The sequence below is a fragment of the Euphorbia lathyris genome, chromosome 1 (genome assembly GCF_963576675.1).
Source record: "Euphorbia lathyris chromosome 1, ddEupLath1.1, whole genome shotgun sequence".
NCBI classification, from domain to species: Eukaryota; Viridiplantae; Streptophyta; class Magnoliopsida; order Malpighiales; family Euphorbiaceae; genus Euphorbia; species Euphorbia lathyris.
Genome location: NC_088910.1, coordinates 65,147,319 through 65,169,531, shown reverse-complemented (window position 1 = coordinate 65,169,531; position 22,213 = coordinate 65,147,319). Strand labels below are relative to the sequence as shown.

The 22,213-nt window shown below is 34.1% G+C and overlaps 1 long non-coding RNA gene and 1 other non-coding gene across 5 annotated transcripts; both read left to right on the top strand.

Moving 5' to 3' along the window:
• Window positions 1–1,543: 1,543 nt before the first annotated feature.
• Window positions 1,544–1,650, top strand: LOC136216103 (small nucleolar RNA R71). The gene has a single exon (XR_010683095.1). It is a non-coding gene; the product is annotated as a small nucleolar RNA R71 (small nucleolar RNA).
• Window positions 1,651–7,973: 6,323 nt separating this feature from the next.
• LOC136208665 (uncharacterized) lies at window positions 7,974–10,819 on the top strand. 4 transcript variants are annotated; one of them, XR_010677249.1, is made up of 4 exons: window positions 7,974–8,158; window positions 8,281–8,499; window positions 9,170–9,319; window positions 9,589–10,819. It is a non-coding gene; the product is annotated as an uncharacterized lncRNA (long non-coding RNA). The 4 variants fall into 4 exon arrangements; XR_010677255.1 differs by having other exon boundaries at window positions 9,170–9,623; window positions 10,511–10,819; XR_010677240.1 differs by having other exon boundaries at window positions 8,295–8,499; window positions 9,170–10,819.
• The last annotated feature ends 11,394 nt before the right edge of the window (window positions 10,820–22,213 follow it).

Genomic DNA, 22,213 nt, shown 5'->3' with positions numbered 1-22,213 from the left:
GCTCAAGCTTCATCCTTAAATCCTAGAAAGACGCCTGCATTGGTAGACAGGTTCCCTAAAAGGGATTTTTCTTCTTTTACATTCTGTCTAGCCTCTGATACATGCTATGAATTCTAGGTTTATTGTAACTTCGTGACAATGTTTCCATCTTTGATATATATTATAGTTCTTGTTTATTCAATTGTTTTGATGTTTTAATCTTTGTCTTACGCTTTGTCTGATTGGTTTAACTCATTCGATAATCCCAAAATTAGGTTGCACATATTGCGAGCTGAATCTGACCTAGTCAGTGCCTATAGGATTGACGACCCTATAGAAGATTAAGCCCAAATTACTGAGCCTTAGAGCTAGTTTCGGCCTTACAAGGGAATCACGAACTAGGGACTTTAGGAGGATAGGTCGGGTTAATCGCCTTGGACACAAGTGACTTAGGTCTCAATTCAATTGTTTAAACATTCTATTTTCATTATCATCGTATCCCTTCATGTTCCTTCGGTTAATTGCATTGGTAAAAGATCACTTAGGAGTAGTTTAACTTAATTAGGGGTAGAGTAATTCAATTAGGCGTAGAATAACTTAGTTAGAATCGGAAAATTTAGCTAGGAATAGTGTAATTCAACCTAGGAGTAGATTAATTTAAACAAACCAACTCAAAACCCCCTAAGCCTAGATAACATCCGAGATCGAGTAGCTCGGTACTTGCAGAAATAAATCCTGTGGATGATAACTTGGACTTAAACCAGAAATTTATTACTTGATAACGACGGGGTACACTTATCCCTCAGATTGGGTTCTTCGCGGAATCCGCATCAGAAGACTTCCCTCTTTGCGGGATGGAATTGATTTAGTAATTTGGCCAATTTTAACCTCCAAATTATGGATGCTAGATGAATGGTTTTTAATAAGCTGATCGAATTTATTCTCGATCCGTTTAAAACCATCGTCGTGATTACTTATTTTTCCACTCATAGCATCTATGAATTTGTCGATTTTAGAAGATAAAGTGCTAATCGTATCTCTTGATTGATTTTGATAATTATTTGTATGATTTTGATTAGCATTTGCATTATTATTATTATTATCTCTCCAGTTAAAGTTAGGATGATTCCTCCATCCAGGATTATAGGTATTAGAATAAGGGTTATTAGTTTGGTTTTGTCCTTGGACAAAATTTACCTGTTCAATCTCGCTCATACCTTCATAATCCACATCCGCTTGGATTGGATTACCATTAGAATCGCACGGTGCCATAAACCTATCAATTTTGTGCGACAAGGCAGAAAATTGGGCTTGTAACATCGCAACTGGATCAAGATTCACTATACCTTTAACCGATGATGTGTTCGAGGATGATGGTTTCGCCACTGGTATATGTCTATGATCTGCAGGCCACATACTACTGTTGATTGTCATTTCCTCCAAAAGTTCTCTTGCTTGGGCAGATGTCTTTTTCATAAATAACCCTCCCGACATAACATCTAATGAACCTCTAGTTGTAGGATTTAATCCATTATAAAATGTTTGCATTAAAAGTGCGTCGGGCAATTGGTGGTGTGGGCATAAACGTTGAAGTTCTTTAAAACGTTCCCAAGCCTCATAAAGAGTTTCATTATCATGTTGAGAAAAAGATGTTAACTCTTTTATGACTCTTGCGGTTTTTGCTAAAGGAAAATATTTTGATAAAAACGAATGGGCAAGTTGGTCCCAAGTTTCGAATGTTGCGCCTGGCATTGAAGTTAACCATTCTTTGGCTCTGTCCTTCAAAGTGAAAAGAAAGAGGTGAAGTTTGATTGTTTCGGCAGTCACATCATTAATTTTAAAAGTGTCACAAATTTCAAGGAAATTTGTCAAATGGGTGTTAGGATTTTCGTTAGGTAACCCGTAAAATGTTACATTATTTTGCAACATATTAAGCAATGATGGCTTAATTTCAAATTGGTTTGCGATGATTCTGGGTCTAACGATACTATTGGTTACACCGGCCACTCCCGGCCTAGCGTAATCCATAAGCGTTGCCATAGTTTCTGGCTCGGTATCTCTAGTTTTTAATGGAGTTTTATTTTTGTTTTTCTTGTTTTTCTTGTTCTTTTAATGGTTTTTTCAATTTCTGGGTCTATAGGGTCTGGAGCAATGCCTGAACTTTGAGAACTGCGCATGAACCTGAAATTTTGCACGAACCGAAACTACCTTCAAAACAGAATTTGAAAAATAAATATGTTAGTAATTCGAAATAAATAAAATATAAAAGTTTGAATAAGTATGTGTAAACCTAGATTCGAAATAAAACACGGAAAATCTAAATTTTTGTTAAAAATTTTGGCGTTCCCCGGCAACGGCGCCAAAAACTTCTTAAGCGATTTCCGCAAGTGCACGGTTTCGCTTGTAGTAACAAAAAGATATCGATCCCACAGGGAATGTTTTTTTTTAACGAAAACTTATTTTAATTCAGTTTGATTTACTTTCAAGGTTTAAAATATGTAAAATCATTGGATTTGGTTTTGAAATTGATAGAATAAGAATTAGATTAGAGTATGAAGAATGTTAGAAATCAATTTTGTTTTGAGTATGAATTTACAAGACAGAAACGTTTAGTGCTTTAGAAAAGGGAATAAACGTGTTCATTTGCATTAAGCAAAGAAAACAACTTTAAACTTTGTAAACAATTATATAAATGTAATAACGTGAACTCTTTCAATTAAAAGGCTTTGAACCGCAGACAATCATCCTACGGTCGGGATATATTTAACCAAATTAATACTTTTTCAAGATATGAATTTACCTAAGTGTTCAAGAAAGTTTCCTTGTAAGGATTTTGAATTCAACTACGTTTTAATGAAAACACCAGAACTCACTTCGGATCAATTACAGAAGTGCTACATAAAAATCTATTGAATTGAATAAACTTTATTAGATGAAGTATGTATTTAATACAAGTTTACAGAGAACAAGAAGCATGGAAGCTTTCGACGACTTTCAAGCGAACGGGTTGTCAATCCTTTCTTTGAACTTCGTTAGAGTTTGTCAGGCTCCGGGGCGAATCCTCTACTAAATCTTCTCGCTGAATCTTCGGAATAGAGACGGGTACTTCTACTACCAAAATGTAAACTAATAATAACAAATCTTAATCTAAATCTAAATGCTACTGTGTTTGTAATTATTTGGTAAACAATGTGTGTACATCATATTGCTTTTTACAAAATCGATCTTCTAACTCTGAATTGCTTGACTCAGAATTTCTGCATTAATTCTGTACTAAATCTTCTCTTCAAAATTCATTTTTCACCTCTGAAATCAACTCTCTATTTATAGATGTTGAGGAGTCGTGTCCAAGGAATGTGTCTGCTACGAAGAGGCGTTCTTATCCAATCGAACGGACGTGTTTCGTTGAAAACGAACATGTGCAACTATTGCTTCCTGAAAATCCGAACTTACCGAGAATGTAAATTCTCGACCGAGAATGGGGGAACAGATTTTCAGCCTTCAAAATGACAAAGGGAAGAGCTGGGCGACGCGTGTCGCGACCGAGAATGGAGGATTCTTGGTCGCGACACGGAGTATTTTTCTCTGTCTCTGACTTCGTCCTCGTCCTCGTTTCGGTGCGTTTGATTTTCATCGTCTTTGACTCCTTTTGTAGGGGTGTTCCTTTGTTTTTAACCTCTTTTCGTTCCTATTTGGATTTTACCAAATATTTAGGTACCTTGCATGAAAGAAACACATTCGAACGTAAAAGTATTCTAAATAGATATAAACAGCATGATTTCGTAGTAAAACTGATGTAAATATTAATGATATTTTAGGTATATTTTGGGCTTAACACATCTCAAGAGCCATTTACAAGCATGCATTTTCTCTACACATTTCTTTTCCCTTATATAATTGCTCGTTTTCATTCTTTCTTCTTCTTGCAGAAGTTTCGTCTGGGTAAAACTCGCCCATCATTATCATAATCACAATCATTATCACAATCCACCACTGAGACTAAGCAACAAGGTCTGTTCGACCACATTTACTAACTACAATAACAACTACTTCCTCACCTCTCTTCTCCTTTATTTTCTTATTTGAAGATTACACAGAGATCTAGAGCATTAGTCGTTATTTAAGACAGCAAATCACTCAGGGAAACAATATTCCAATTGATGAGTAAAACAATATTCCAATCAATTTAGTCCAATCAGTAGAAACACTTGTAAGTAGAAACACTTATAAGTAGAAATAATTCAGATTGTAAAATAATAGCATGCTCAAAATTGAAAATCTACAGAAACACTTCAAATTGAAAATCTACAGAAACACTTCATAAATAAGAGAATGAACCTTACCTCAACGTTGGCGAGCATACCTCTAGGAAGCCACAACGAAGAATGCGGTCTGCGTGGGCGAGGAGGAGTAAACGATGCCAAATGGTGGATTCGACTAGAACTCAAGAAGCAGCGATCAGAGGACGGCGGCGCTGCTGAAGGAATGAGGATAGTGAAGGTGAACGACAGAAAGAACGATGCGGCTGTGAATGGCAGTTGGTCAGAAGAGGTGGCTGTTGTGTGCAAAAATAAGCCATGAACCCTAAATATCCAAATTTATATTTAAGTCTTTCTTATCACAAAATTACCCCTCTATCTATATTTTATTAAATTTGGCTCTAATAGTCTTAAATTGCCCAAATTAAGTCATTCTTATCAATTTCGGCCAAACTTCAATCATTTCTTCTTCTTTTTTAAACTAAACTTCAATCATTTCTTTTAGTTACTAAATTAGTTAAGGGTTAAGGTGTAAAAATACCCTTAATATTTTTGGTACGGAGTAATTTTACCCCTAACGTTTAAAATGGTGCAATTTTATCCATAACTTTAGAAGCTAAGAGCAATTTTATCCCCTAACGTTGATAAATTGGATCAGTTTCAAACACTATTACAAAACATGTATTTTTGTTCCTTATTCCACACCAATTGCATAACAATTCGTTCTAAAAAAGGATTTCATGTTTTTTATAATTTAATAATAGAATTGAAGATTAATATTTATAAATCCGATGAATTTTTTTTGTCTAATTTGTATAAAAAGACAATATTTTTTTCCCACATCCCAACATATGTTTATGATTTGTTACTAATAAAATGATGCACGCGTGAAGTGTGGATGAAAAGATTCATGACTGAGAAGACGGTTTAATGAATTATTTCTCAAATTGACCCAATTTATCAACGGTAGGGGTAAAATTGCTCTTGACTTCCAACATTATGGGCAAAATTGCACTATTTTAAACGTTATGGGTAAAATTGCTCCTGACCCAAAATATTAGGCATATTTTTACACGTTAACCCATTAGTTAAATCATTTTATTTTCATTAGTTTAGATTATTTTCTTACTTAATTGACTTAAGTTAATTAACTCAAATTTGTATTTATTTCATTCTAAATATCTTAAGTTTGTTCTCTTGAAAAATAAATGCCACTATAATTTATAAAGCGTCAAACTATATAAAAAGCTTTCAATAATATATCAACTATTAAATATAATTTTAATTATATATTTAAACTAAATTTTGAAAACTTTATATATATATAAATTATAGGTAGTGGTTATGTTTTACTTTGTATATATAATTTAAGTTACAAAATTCACAAATTATTAAATAAGCTAGTTAAATAAATAAATTAGATTAGATAAATGAATATTTAATTATTAATATTGAATTAATATTATTTGCCATGGTTTCATAATAACCTTGACAAATAGGGTACTTTTGCCATGGTTTTATGAAATCGTGGCAAATAACAGCTTATTTGCCATGGTCTCTGTAGGAACCATGGAAAATAAGATGTTATTTGCCACGGTTCCTTGTAAGACCGTGGCAATTAACATTATTTGTCACGGTTTCTTGTAGGACTGTGGTAAATAACATTATTTGCTACGGTTCCTAACAGAACCATGGCAAATAAACCGTGGCCATAGGCCATTTTTGTACTAGTACCTAATTTCATTATAGTAAACGGTATGGAATATGGTTCACTTTGATATACGCCTAATAGGTCTGTAACAAGATGCCAAATATGAGTATGTTGGATGAATCAGTGAACACGTTATTGCGGATAAGTGAAGTGAAAGAATTACCACTCACATAACGGTGAGCTGATATCACCGGTCATTTGATAAGTGGAACTAAAGAAGTGTATGGACATACCCTGATAAGTAGTTCTACTTATCTGATTCATCAGTTCACTTTCGATCAATAAATATAATAAACCGCTCGGAGAATGACAGCCACCATGTCTCTGGTTTATAATATCGATATGCAACTAGTAAGAGATTCTAAGAGATCATCTACTGAGTTTCATGTGTCTCCTTGAGACGGCTGAAATAATTCGTATCCATTGGGGACCGTAATGGTTTGCTAGAAGCCACTTATGGTGATTGGGTTTTAGGTCAATGACTGGCTGAGGACGGACCCTTAGGATCGTGTACACACAACTGCAGCAATGAAACTTTATCATCAAATACATGTAATGTATTTAATCAGAAAGAATGGGTTAATTAATTGTATATTAATTAACAGTAGGGGACTAATTTATTATTTGTTAAATAACAAGTTAATCAATTTAGTATTTAAATTGATTTAGTTAATTAATAAATTTCCTAATGTAATTAATTAATCAATAGATTAATTGAATTTCATCGATAATTTATTAATGGAACTGATAATGCAATTTAGTTTTTTTGGGCCTTAATTATAATTATAGGTTAATCTAATTAAACCAAATTAATGCCAATTGAATTAAATATAAACTCTAGGGTTTTATTTATGAAATTGAATTAGTTAGGGGTTAATTTGAAGTAAACCAAAATTAAACTAAACCTATACAGGAAAGGTATTTAAGGTGCAATTAAAAGAACAATCCCAACCCTAGCCCATACACTAAGTATTTCACCCATACACTAAGTATTTCAGCCAGCCCCCTCTTGCTCCCTAATCTCAGTGTTTGTCTTTTCATTCGTGATTCGGCTAGCACCGTTTTCATTCCAATTGAATTGGTGCATGAGCCTTTTTGGAGAATCATGCGACTTGTGCATTTCTTCAGCCACTACACCATAGATAGTCTATGGCAACACAAAATACATGTGTTGCCATTAATGTGTTGCAATTTATGTGATTACATTTGATCAATGGCAACATTGTGTGTGAAGTGTTGCAGAAATATGTCAAATTAACTTAAACTCTTATATTTTAGAATACTATTTGTAAATTGTTGCAATAGATATGAAAAAATTATAACACTATATGTAAAAAAATTAAAAATAAAATTAAAAATGATATATTTATTAATGACGTGGGTAGATAATAATTGGAAATGGAAAAGAAATTTGAAAATATATTTTTATTAAGAATTTAATCATAAAACGGAATTATAATATTATTATTTTTTCCAAATAAATATTGGAAATGCATTATTAAATTATTATTATTATTGGATGATATCATGTCAGTGGGATAGGAAAGTGAATGGAAAATGTAAGAATTAAAAAAAAACAAAAAGCACGAGACCTTCAATATTTCATTTTTGGGCATATTAAATTATTAATCTTATTCGGAAAAATTATCATTTATTTTTTATAACAATAACATTAAGTCATTATTTACAAAATAGTTAGTTGCGAATTCAATAAAAAAATACATCCATTTCATGTGTGTGTGAAATTTTAAACACAAATAATGTAAACAACAGTTTGTATTATATCTAAAGCTAACTATTAGGAACTTATGTAATCGAAATAAAAATTAATAATTTAAATATATTAAATTCTTGATATTTTATTTAAATATATTAAATTATTAATTTTTACTTAAGTAATCGAGCGAATAAAAATTTTTACCTTAAAAAATAAAAATTGGAAAGGAGAGGGAAAGTGAAAATTTTGTTTCACGCGATTACTTGACCCTTCCCTCTCCTTCTCTCATCTTACCTTTCTCATTTGCTCTCAGCCAAGCCTAAAAATTCTCTCTCCCTATTTCTCATTAGTTTCTCGCCTCGGCTCTTCCAATCTCACTGTTCCTCACCTAACATTCTATGGATTAGGGGGTGAACTTGGAGCATATGACGTCTCTCTGGTGCGGGAAGTAGACAAATTTCATCTCCGCTCTACAAAGTTTGGTTGAATGAGGTGAGTGTTTGTAATTCCAACTTTCAACTTGGTTTTTGAATTTAAGTCTTTCATTATTATTTTCTTGAAGAAATTCGATTAGGTTTCCACTTCTAATAGGTTCTCATTCTGTTTCTAATTAGATTGGATTTTTTAGGATGTTTTAAGGATCTTCTATGCTTTTGTCTGTTTTCTCTTTGGATGAATCGACTAAGCCAGCATAGGCATTCTTGAGAGATGAGGTCGATTCGAGAGATTGGCTGAACCTGGATTCCACTTTTTCAATCCTGTCGCTGGTTAATTTTTCGCGAGCGTTCTCTCAAGGTTTTTTCCCCCAATGTCCACATCGAAACCAATACAAGGTTTTTTTTTTTTCCTTTTTCCCTATTTTTTTTCTCAATTTTTGGTATGAATTTGATACAGCAGCATGTGAAATTTAGTTTTCATTAAAAATCAAGCAACTGGAAATCCCATAGTTATTAGTCATAAGTTCAAACTTCAATTCTTATAGTTGGCTTCAATTTCAAAACATTAGTGATCATATCATGTTTTCAAGTCCTTATTTGTGCAAATAAGAACGTGCTACTGCAATCATACTATACTGTGGATGTAACAATTTGCTAATTTATTTTCTTGCAACAGGAGAATTATGAAATCAGTTTCTTAAATATTTTAATTTTTTATGGTTCATAATTATTCTGGCACTGTTAACCTGGTAGAGAGCTTACCAAAATGTTCCTCAGCCACATGCCATATAGTATTATTCTCACAGAAAACCGAAAGGTGGTCTGAAGCTACATGTGTTTCTGACACTGCTCAATGATATTTTCTACTGTATTTATAATATGCAAAGCTACTAATGAAACTTGATAATCATTTTCATCAGCGAATCATAGTTGGTTCATGGGACATTGAATTGTTTCTGATTTGCTAAATAGAGTTAACAATTTATTAGGAGAATGAATTAGCACTGTGAGATAAAGCAAACTGATAACTGATAATCATTTTTTACTTTTTTCTATCATTTTGCAGATGATTGGAAGTAATGGGTTCAAGGATGCTCATAATGGTTTTCGTTTCTTTCATTAGCTTGTTTGGTTTTGAATCACAAAATAATTGCAAAAAAGGGAGTTACCAACCCATCCTTATGTTGTAGGAATGTTTCATTGATGCTTGTAATAGGTACAATTAAAAGGGAAAGAGTTTACTCGCCTGTTTGGATTTCTGAAGTCTATTGTCAAAACTCTTTTCTTTTATAATATTTTTACACTTCAAATATTTCTCAAGTGAAACAAATAGGAGTATTTATAAACTTTTCCAAGCAATATAGTGTTTTCCTCAGAGTACCTTTTTAGATATGTTAATCTGTTTGAATTTAGCTCATATATTATGTTTATATTATATTATAATTTATATTCAGTAATTGGCTTCATATGTTTATTGGATTACAGGTATGAGCAAGAATTAATTGCAACAGACATTTACAGTTAAGTTGTGAGCTAATTGATGCTTGTTCAACATTTAAATTACTTGAAGCATTTTGCTCACTAGGAACTGATTAAAATGGATCAAACTCCATTATTCATTCAAGAGCCATATGTCTGCTCAAATACTGTTGTGCTCTTTATTTTTTTAAGCTGGTGTTATTCGTTTTCGCATCCCTCAATTTGAGAACTCGTGCTTGACCAAATCTTCTTTTCGTGAAATTGTTTTTAGCTTAATCATTGTCATCTTGATCACGATGATAGAATAGTTGGTTGTGAATCACTTGAATATATGTGGAAAGAAATATTAGTTGAAGAATTTGAAGGAGTCTATGGGAGGGGCACACAATATATTACCACCTTTTGTAAATGGGAAAGCACCAAACACGTTTGCTGGGATGACTTTTTTTTATGTGATTTGATTTGATGCAAGCGAATCATTCATTATGTACTAGAGGTCAATTTGCTTGTGAAACATATGCTCTGCTTTGTGTCTGATGCACTTCATGTTAAGCAAACTTTATGGTTTGTACTTCCACTTCTGATGTATCCATATTTTATTTCTCTTTGCAAACCTTAATCTAGCAACCTTACTCTAGCCTTCATCAGATATGACCTTTAGACTTGTTCGGACTTTGCAATTGCTTGCTCTGTTGCTTACATGCTTTCTTTTGCATACTATCCTATTCATATGTTTGAGGGTTGTTATGCTGTTGACTCTGCTCATAAATATGAAAATAAGAGATCATATGCTTTAGAGCAAGAATAATAGGTCATTTTGAATCGAAAATCTTAGGTGGTCTTACATGTTTTTTTCTTATTTGTAGTTTTGATCTGTATATGCGCTTAAAATACTGTGATATTTTTATTCTATTCTTTAACTCTGTAGCTGTAGCTTTTGCTTGGTGGCTGTGAATCTGCAAATGTGCCTGTCTCTTGGAAGGAAGTGGAAGCCAAGTTATTTGTTATTATACTAAGGAAGTGGAAGACAATGTTGCAATATCTTTAGAAGTGGTGCTCCATACGAAGAGATTGAAGAATAAGCTATATTATATTTGTATAACATTATCATATTATATTTGTATGACATAATAATATATTTTAATTTTTTTTATCATATAACAATTTTGAATTCTATTGTTCACATATTGACTTATTATCGGTGTACTTACAATTAAGGATGTTGTTCACATTTAAATTGAAAATGGCTTTTTAAATTTTTATATGTTGTATAAGTTAAAGAATGTGTTGTATATATCAAGGTGTTATTTAAAAAGTGTTGCAATAGTAAATAAAAGAGTTGCTTCGAACAAAAAATGGTAAATTAAAAGTGTTGCAATAGTAAATCAAAGAGTTTCTTTAAAAAAAGTGTTTGTATAAAGTAGTGTTGCAATTATGTACGAAAGTGTTGCTTAAATATTTTTCGACAAAAGTATTACATCCTCTATGGTTATGGCAACACTTATATTAGAGTTGCTTTAGGATATGAAAAGTGTTGCTATAAATACAAATGGTGACACTTATGTTGGTGTTGCTACAGATACGGAAAAGTGTTGCTATTGATATCTATAGCAACACGCAAAATTGCAACACATTTTTTTGTCTAAAGTGTTGCCTATTAGTCAATGGCAACACTTATATAGTCAAAGCCAACACTGAATGGGTGTTGCAATTGACCATCTATGGTGTAGTGAGCCGTCTCTAGAAGAGACATAACCCGTAAGTTCCTGATTATTCTTGATAAAACATTTTAAGGTTTAATCTGTGGCAGTCTAACACGGTCTACGAGTTCTAGAAATTTTAAATGGTAGCTTTTTTCCGTTGTGCTTCGTTATTTTTTCTATGATGAATCCCCAACATGATGTTCATCTAACATTGTAAAAGGAAATAGAAAAACAGACATACATAAAGTAGGAATAGATTGAGCAACAAATTTTAGCAGAATCTCTTTCCCAGCTTTGGATAGTATCTTATTATGCCAAGTATTAATCCGTTTGAAAAGATGGTCCTTTAGAAATGCAAAACTTCCTTCTTTCTTCAACCAATAAACGAAGGTGAACCAAGATATCTCCCTGTATTTAGTGCTTGAAATGTTGGGGTTTAGTGTCCTATAGTCAATTGTTCTAAGATATAAACCAACTGTAAATGAACTGTTCTTTATATCATTTGTTTTAATAAGATATGGTTTTCAAACTGTATAAAGGCAATTATTTTTCAGAACTAAATAAGTCTAATAAAAGGAAATCATCAAGTTTATTTAAAGTGATTATAAAGTGTTCATACAAGCATGAAGTGAGACAAAACATTATAATAAACTAATAAACTTAAAACCACCCCCAAGTCAAGTAATATGTTTTGAATAGGGATTGACATAATACTGTAGAGACTTGCATGTACAATGTTTTCTATCGAGACAGAGAGCTGATCTCGCAAGCTTCAGATATGCAGATATCTGGACAGTTACATAGATCTAGTGAAGGAGTTCATTAAGATTGGGGACCCGACTTGAGATAACAGGATGGATGGATTTATCCTTGTCACATGTTCATGACATTAGTATTAATAGGTATAAGTAATCCTCAGACTCAAATGAATGTTAATTAGTGATTCTGGATCATGGAATGTGATGCTTTGACTCTATTCAAACACGATCCATAACAGAGATGACTCTGGGGTGTGTGCGGGCAGGTGTTGGGTATCACAAGAAGTAATTGCAGGATAGTTAACATTGGATTGAGCATTTGTCACTCCTGATAAATGGGAGATACGTCCAAGGATCGCTTGTGGAAGACTTGACTCTAAATCCTTGCAAGGTGATAGCTTAAGACTTGAAATAGAGATTTCACTTAACCTATCTATTCGGAGTTAACTAGGCCTGTACAAGTAAAACGAACGTTTCGCTATATGTGACTTGACATAATCCATAGTCATAAGATTCTGTTCAAGGATGTAGTTGATAAAGGATCGAATTATATTGTAACTAATACGGAAAGGTCAACGACGGAATCAACCTGTCTTCTTATAACTCTGGGGGAATGTTTACGGTTCTGCCTATCACAGTCCTCGCACTCATTCCGTTATACAAAGATTAAATGTAATTTGAGAAATTAATTTAATGGTTGTATACAGCTAGTAGTAATAAGAACCTAATGGTTGTATACGGCTAGTAGTAATAAGAACCTAATGGTTGTATACGACTAGTAGTAATAAGAACCTAATGGGTCACACATAAGACTAAGTCCACTAAGGCCCAAATAAAGGAGGGGGGCGAAATCCATGTGTATTAGACACATGTGGAATTAATTTAATTTTGACAATTTTAATTAGATTATAATTGTGGATTAAATTAATTATAGGATAATTTAATTAGAAGGTTTATTGTGATTAAATTACTTCTAATTATTATCATATTAAATAAGTTAATATTATCTCATAATTAATATTTGGATATAATTATAGATAATAAAAAATAAGAGTTTTATTCCGGATACAACTCTTAATTAGTAACCTAATTCTATCTAACTAGGGTTTAGATACAAGAGGTTATAAATACCCCTCCCTACTATGAATTTCGGCCAAGACAGTCCATCCCGAGGAGAGATAAATTTGACCGCTACCGTAGAGGGCGAAATTTCCACCGCTTGCTTCCATTCAATTGATTTTATCTCTTTCTCTTTATCCTTGATCTTGTGTTGATTTGTTAGAGACAGTCTATTTTTATTGTTATTCTTGGTTGAGATTCTAACTTGTTTGATCTCGTGTTTTTTTTGTGCTTGTGAACTCGGAACTAGAGTTGAGGGTACTTCGCTAGCAACAGTAGATAGTTCATCTAAAAGGTATTTACTTCTATCCTACCTTGTATGAAATAACGATTAACGGATCTTGGAAAAGGGAAATGGGTTAAAAAAAATTATATTTCCGCTGCCAAATGTTTGCCTATTTCTCTACATGAAAAACCCCAAAAATACCTGACATGGCAAATCTATCCTCGGTACTTACATTTTTGCTAAAGAAAAAAATACCTGATTTAGCATGCCCAAAAGCTTTTTCACACACCTTTAAAAACTCCTTCAAACTACCACATTCTAATGTAGTCGCTCTATAAAAAATAAAGCTATCATCAGCAAATAACAAATGTGAGACAACAGGAGCTCCACGACATTTTTTACTCTCATGAATGATCCCGTTACTCGTGGCATTTTCTAGAAGTAAAGAAAGACCTTGTGCACAAACAATGAAAAGATACGAAGATAGCATGCACCCTTGGCGCAGACCACGTGATGGGTTAATTGGACCGACCATATTATCATTCACAACCATATTATACAATACACTTTTTATACATAAGCTTACCCAAAAAGTGAACTAATTGTGAGAACTCAAGCAGGATAGCATTCCTTCCAAGAAATCCCAACTTACACGGTCATAAGCTTTGCTGAAATCCAGTAAGTGCTACTTCACCAAATTTTCCCTTTGTTTTCCTTTTCATATGGTATATAATTTCAAAAGTAACAAGAATGTTATTTGTTATGGATATGCGAGCAACAAATGCAGACTGTGCTGGTGATATGATCTTAGGGAAGAGAGCTTTAAGATGATTTGCCAAGACCTTCGAGACAATTTTATATACAACATTGTATAAAGATATAGGTCGTATATCCTTCAAAGAATTTGCACCTTCATGTTTAGGAATTAATATAGACCTGTTCATAAACCCGTTGGCCCGCCCAGCTCGTCCAAGCCCGCCCTCTATGGGTTGGGCTTGGATATGTATATTTATCATTTGGTCCAGCCCGGCCCGAATCCGTACAATCCCGCACGTAAAATGGGTTGGGCTTGAGATTTGCTTTGAAAACCCGAGCTAGCCCGGCCCGGCTTTATATATATATATATAACATTGATTTAGATTTTCAATTTGTTATAGCTTAAATGAAATTAAACTTTAGTTCATTTATTTAGATCATTCATTTGTTATAAAAAAATTGGTTTTGTTAACTAAAAGTAAATATAAGTTTCTGTTTTAAAAAAAAATTGAATATAAGCTGAGTTCTTCAATGTTTTTTTTTTTTGTTGAAAAAGGGAAAATGAGAGGTAATATATATCCTTAAATATTAATTCATATTGACCAGAAATCTCTATAAACAAGAATTGGAGTAGAATGGAAATATAGTTTTCTTCCCCACTAATGAATTAAATTTTAATTGCATTTTTGTTTTTTATAATTATAATTAATTTTTATTTTTAATTAATATATATATATATATATATATATGTTGAGCGGGCTGGGCTGGGCTTGGGAATTAGTTTCTTTAACTCAGCCCAGTCCGGCCCAAGCCCGATGTGAATCTAATGCTGGCTGGGTTGGGCTTGGACAAAGTAAATATATGTCAGACCCGATTAGGCCCGGCTCGAACCCGGCCCGGTCCAGCCCATGAACATGTCTAAATTAATATAATGCTTGTATCATTCACACTCCTTGGAAAAGAACTTTACTGACACCCGACTAGAAATCACTACAAGAAAAATGATTTTTAGCAACGAAACATGTTGTTGAAAAAATATTTTTAGCAACGAAATTGCATTTTCTGCAACAACATTTGCTTGTTATGGTATGTTCCGTTACTAAAGGATTCTGCAACGACTTTCTATTGTTGCAAAAAAGTATATATTTGGCAACAACACGCTTGTTGCAAAAAGATAGTTGTTGCCAAATATAGACTTTAGGTAGGAGAAGGAAATTTGTCTTTTGCAACATCTTATGTTGTTGTATATTATATTTTTCGCAACGATCTTCAATGTTGCTATATATTTCAATTTTTTGCAACAACATCTGACGTTGCAAATATTTTGACTTTTCCGCAACTACACTTGTCGTTGCTATAAATTATGACATTTGCAACAACTATTATCGTTGCTAATATTATATTAATGGTAACCACTTTTATGTTGCCATAGTAATTTTTTTAGCATAAATTTTACAAATTTTATTTTATTTCCCAAATTTTTAAAAAATTATGATTTTATTTATTAATTTATTTGGATTGAAGGGATCTCTTTTTATGTATGAAAATATAATAAAGAAAAATACAAGTAATACAAGAATATAATAAAAAAATTTACAATATTTGAAGTAAAGAAACGATAAGTTAATTTAGGAAATAAAAAAAGATTATACAGTGAAATAACAAATAAAATTTGATAAAGTAAACACAATAGAAATTAATTAATCTACCAAGCATCTCTTAAAGCAAAATGTGCACCTGCAAATCAAATTAAAAAACAAAACAAAAGTTGCTTAAAAAGCCTGAAAGTCATATTATTAATTTTAGAAATATATTGAATTTCCAAGTTATTGCATCATGGGACCATGTTGTAAACAAAATCTTCAAATAGGGACAACTAAGTATAACAGGGACACTAAGAATAATAATGATAGTTTATGGACAACAAAATTGAGATGCAATAAATTATGAGGATGGTAGTTATTATTATTGTTTTAATGGCTAAACCAAGTATAATTATAATATGTTGAAAAACTCAATCTTTACAGGTTATTGAGATCCGCTGGCGAACCTATGAGGCGAATCTCCTCTTTCACATGATTCATCACAGTAATGGCTCACCGCCGACTCGGCCATAAAGACCATTAATGAGCTATCAATTAGCTAACCGCCAGGTTAAAGGTAACCAGTAACCGCCAGGTTAAAGGTAACCAGTAACCGCCATTAATGGAGCATTAATGGAGACCTTCTAGTTGCTGAAGGTTACGACTTCCTAGCTATATATAGCCTACATCCCTAGGCTATCAAGGTACACATTCACTTACTCTTTGTCAATTCAGTTTGCTCTCTTGATCTTCCTTACTGACTTTGGCATCGGAGTGTCCCCGGCCGATCCCAACGGCGCCTCACAGGGACGTGCTCCGATCAAGGATTTTTCCCCGAGTTATCAATTGGTGCGGTGAAGGTGGATCTCTAACAAACAGAAGATCACAAAATCTTGATTGTATAGAGTTTCACAAAGAACAAAACAATGGAGTCAACAGAATAGAAATCACAATCTCAAACTTTGGCTCAATCAGTACAACAAATCTATCCAAAGATACAGTTCTCCATATATTGGTGGGAAAGAGTTTTCTACATTAAATCTGGAATTTTATGATGAAAAAGATAAGTTTCCTCCCCTTTCTTATTCCATTTTTAATTAAAGAAAATTGAGATCCCTCACTCTTATAAAGTGCTATGAATATCATTACATGTTATTATGATAAATCTAATAAACTGTGAAAGATGAAGTCATAAACACAAATCTTTCATTAAATCTTGCATGCTTACTATGCCCTCATATTTTTATGCATGACAAGTGTAATATGATATTATCATTGAATTAGTACAAACGCATGTATAAGACCCGTAATCTTGGGATTTACAAAAAAAAATCATCAATTCAATGTGATTTTGTCATTTGATATTAAAATATCATAAAAGGGCTCATGTAATTACAAATTATTTAAATCTGGTCGGTCTTTTGGATGAACATGCATATAACTATTAGAAGAAATTACAAAAAAAATCATATTTGGTTTTTCCTTGTACTATTCACCATCTATATATGGCTTTTCTCCTATATAGTACTTTTAATATCAAAAATTCATATTTTTGAATATTGTTTTGTCAAACAGTTATTTCATTCCCTTTTTTACAAGGATGTGTCTATTCATATAAAAACTGTTTATTTGACATTGTTAGAATTTCTGTTACCAACACAAGAGACTTGAAAATATTGAGTCTATTTGTAATTATCCTGTAATTGTCCCTAACTATTAAGGCCATTATGGGCTGATGAATTACCAAATTGGATAAACAAAACTTTCATGTCCTGAGCTAACTACAAAATAGTGCAAGTGTCGGTTTCGGATCAGAACATTAATTTATGCAAAATTCTTAGGATATACATGAGAATTCCTTAAAGATTGGAGGAGAATCATGGTACATGTATTTTTCTTCTAAAATTACCCTTTCTCTTCTATTTTATTCGTACAAATGAAATGATATAAGAATAATTTTATATATAACTATATTATCAAATCATCACTTACCTTTCTTTAATTACACCTCATTCAAATGAGGCTTTAATGATCTCTGAATGCCATTAATGTATGGATGCACAATATTAATTGCAAGTAAATAGCAACTATGTAAGATATCTTACCCAATATAGAATGTCATAACTTTTATGACGTTTAAAATAAATATGCTATCTTGGATATTAATGCGCATTTAAATACAAAATGACATTATTCTTAAACCATTCTCATTATGGTTATTTATTAAGAATTCATTATGATATTCATGTGCAGTAGCAATCTTTATGGTTATGACCGTTATACGTGATATTATTATTAAAACAAGCACGATTAAAATTCTATTATGAATTTGTTTGACATATAATATTTACTCGGTTTTATCCTTTGACTAAGTTCATTCTAGAGTCAGGGACCAACGCGAAGGAATTATTAAGTTGATTCCAAGATGAATTAAAAATTCCATAAAGAGACATTGCATCATACATGATATTTGCCAACAAGGCAAATGCAAACATTCTTTTGCTATGAAGTATGTTCCATGGATCAAGCCATTGATCCCCAAGGTAAGTGAATATAGCTTTTATGACTTACCACAATCTTTTAATAATGGACATAGCATGCCCCACTTCTGGAGTTCTTTCAGTGCTAACCCACAGGTACAAGGGAGTTGCTAATACTACAACCAGTGCAAACACTGATATGAAAAATAAAGCTCAATCCAAAGAAGTGTATATGCAGAGTCACTTCAGAAAAATTCCTTGACTATGTCATTGGCCAAAAAGGAGTTAGAGCAAATCCAGATAAAATAAAAAACCTTGCGAGGAAAAAGGTGAAAAGAGCGCCTAAATAAAAGCCATGCGAGGAAAAAGGTGAAAAGAGCGCCTAAATGAAAACCCCACAATGGGTGAGAAAGATCCAGAGGTTGAACGGGCGGATCATCATACTAGAAAGATTGTCAAGAAGCATATCAAGGTATAAAACAATTCCTAGCAGAACCGCCCTTGATGAGCAGACCAATCTGAAGGACCTGCATTTCTATCAATCTGTCATGGATAAAGATATGTGCACCGTGGTTATTTAAGAAGAAGAAGGTCAGAAGTTCTCCATCTATTATGTTAGCAAAATGTTGAAGGATGCGGAGACAAGATATCAGAAGTTAGATAAAATGGCTCCCACGGTTGTGACAACATCCATCCGCGTTAAACCATATCTCCAAGCATAACCTCAACATGATCGAGATCAAGATCAAGAACTGGCTTCACCATCATGATTCAACATTGAACACACGAATGATGAGATTGAAAGGCGAGTGCATACCGCTCTATATAGATAAGAGAACAATGCAGAAAGGTACGCCATCAAGTTAACATGAAATCGCCATTCACAGCACGGATCCTGGGGTACGAAGCGGACAGAATGTTTAAAGCTTCCAACTTGCCACAATATAAAAGAAAAGATTCAATATAAGCGGGACATTACATATCCCGAACCCAAAGGAGGGGAGCATATAACCGTTGGAAGAAACGCCAAAGCGTACTACAGGTTGGCCACCACACTGAAGCTTGCTGGGAGCTGGCAAACTAGATAGCTTTATCCAGAATAACAAATAACAAGATGACAAGCAGAAGACAGATCCCAAAAATAAATTCAAAAGTGTCATTAATGTCATAGCAGATGGACCAGTGTATCAGCCACCCGTGGAAAAAGCAAAAATATCCGCTCTGGATAAAACATCCCTCCATTGCTCCTTTTGCAGAAACAGGTCCGGTAATCTCTCCACATGCAGATGCATTGGTAGTAACAATGGCGATTCAAGGATGGGAGATAAAATAAAGCAAGTAAAGACACGGGCAGTTCTCGCAATGTCATCACCAAAGGTGCATTCGCCAAACTAAAGGTTGATCCGATCCAAATAGAAACAACCATTGTTGACATCATTGGAGTGACGGGTCACACTATCCAGACCAAGGGCCAAAGGTTGCAGCCCTAATTTTCATCCGTCGTCTGACAATGTACATTCCCACCAGCAAAGGAGGAGTAATGATTAGCGGGAACCAAAAGGTGGCTAAAGAGACTTATACTCGGCATCACTATCAATCCGCCCACAATCCAAAGAGGACGAAGGTGAGAAATATTAACTTGTCACTACAGCTTTGGGCGACACAAAAACGCTCCTTATTGCTGATGGAAAGCGGGTGCGGATCGCCAAAGGATTAAAACTTGAGATCAAAGAGGATGTTAAAAAAAGTTCTCATTGAGTTTGAAAGCGTATTTACATAGGAGAATGAGATCCCCACAGGAGTAAGCCCAGATGTGATTACTCATAAGTTAAACATCATTGAGGATGCGGTTCTAGTTGCTCAGAAAAGACGGAACCATGGGCCTAAAAATCAGTATTTTTACATATTCTTATATGTGCATTAAACTGTTATAGTATCCTATATTTTATAATTTATTCTTTCTCGCCATACTTCTTATATTCATTTGCCTAACTTTTAGTGCTGATATACGCCTAGTGGCTGGCGAATGAAAAGTTCCACAGGTGGATCAATTACCTCAAAGATAGGACAATTGATCCCATCACGGGCGGATCCCCTTTCCACAAAGATAAGAAGCACAGACCCTCAGGAGCTTTCAAATGAGCTCAACTCTCTCCTCAAAGACAGGAAAAGGATTGACCACCATCAAAAGCGGGTTAAAATCATCTCAAATATGAGATCATTACACCCTCAACTTTCTCCTCAAAGATAGGAGAACATTCTCATGGGCGGGTCCATCTTTAGATGATCACCATTCGAGAAAGAGTTAAAACATTCCTTGGACGCAAGGACTTTACACTCTCTCACTCCCTTCCCAAAGAAGGGTTCACAAGTCCTACGGGCGGATCGCTTCACCTCAAAGATAGGTAGCAAGTTGATCCCCTAGGCAGCTTTACTTCCTCTAGAAGGAATAGAACAGCTTCTAAACCTTCACAAAGGTTCATACATTGGGGTACGGCTGGCCACCTACCCTAAACAATCGGAGAAACCCTAAACCAGATCCTAGAAAATTACTTGCTAAAAGATATAATGCATTAGTAAAAATAGTTCTGGAAAGCAAAGGGTTCATCCAACTAATGAAGCCTCGTCTTCATCTCCAAGTAATGAAGCCTCGTCTCCATCTCCAAGTAATGAAGCCTCGTCTTCATCTCCAAACAATGAAGCCTCGTCTTCATCCAATCAATGAAGCCTCGTCTTCATCTCCAAATAATGAAGCCTCGTCTTCATCTCCAAGTAATGAAGCCTCGTCTTCATCTCCAAACAATGAAGCCTCGTCTTCATCCAATCAATGAAGCCTCGTCTTCATCTCCAAGTAATGAAGCCTCGTCTTCATCTCCAAACAATGAAGCCTCGTCTTCATCCAATCAATGAAGCCTCGTCTTCATCTCCAAATAATGAAGCCTCGTCTTCATCTCCAAGTAATGAAGCCTCGTCTTCATCTCCAAGTAATGAAGCCTCGTCTTCATCTCCAAACAATGAAGCCTCGTCTTCATCCAATCAATGAAGCCTCGTCTTCATCCAATCAATAAAGCCTCGTCTTCATCTTCAAGTAATGAAGCCTCATCTTCATCTCCAAGTAATGAAGCCTCGTCTTCATCTCCAAACAATGAAGCCTCTTCTTCTTTCAATTCATGAAGCCTCGTCTTCATCCAATCAATGAAGCTTCGTCTTCATCCAATCAATGAAGCCTCGTCTTCATCCAATTAATGAAGCCTCGTCTTCATCCAATTAATGAAGCCTCGTCTTCATCAAAGTAATGAAGCCTCATCTTCATCATAGAAATAACAAAGTCTCGCCTCCATAAAATGCACAAAAGTCCCTAAATGGATGATCATTCTTACTGATCCCTAAGGGCGGGTCATTCTCCTCAATATGGCAGAACTGAACAAAAGAAGTCCCTAAGGCGAATCATAATCATATGTCGTAGGAACAAATGGTCCCATAAAGGGCGGGTTATTCCCTTTCTAAAAGAAATATAACTCTCAAGAATCCCCTAGAGGCTAACAATGGATACGGTTGGCCACCTATCCACGAAGAAGCAAAATCCCCTAAAAGCGTTTCATATCCATATATGATCCCACATAGGGCGGATCTTGTTCATAAGATCCCGCATAAGGAAGCCCCAAAAGGCGCATCATTTCCATATATGATCCCCCATCTAGGGCGGGTCCACTTTCCTCCAAGATAGAAAAATAAAACACCATTTAGACAGCCCTAAAGAGCTTTTTATACCTTTAGGGGGGGCTTCTGATAACAACCCAAATTATTCTTGAATAAGGAATAAGGGAAAATTAATAGAAATAATGGCAAACCATTATTCCTTCTAAAAGAGATATTTATACATGATTAATGTGGAATTAATGATAATTAATGCAGGGGAGAATATGCAAATAATGAGGAAAAGGAAGGAGTCTCTAGCATTATGCCACGCCACGTGGACCATGGCGAGATACGCCATAACGAGATA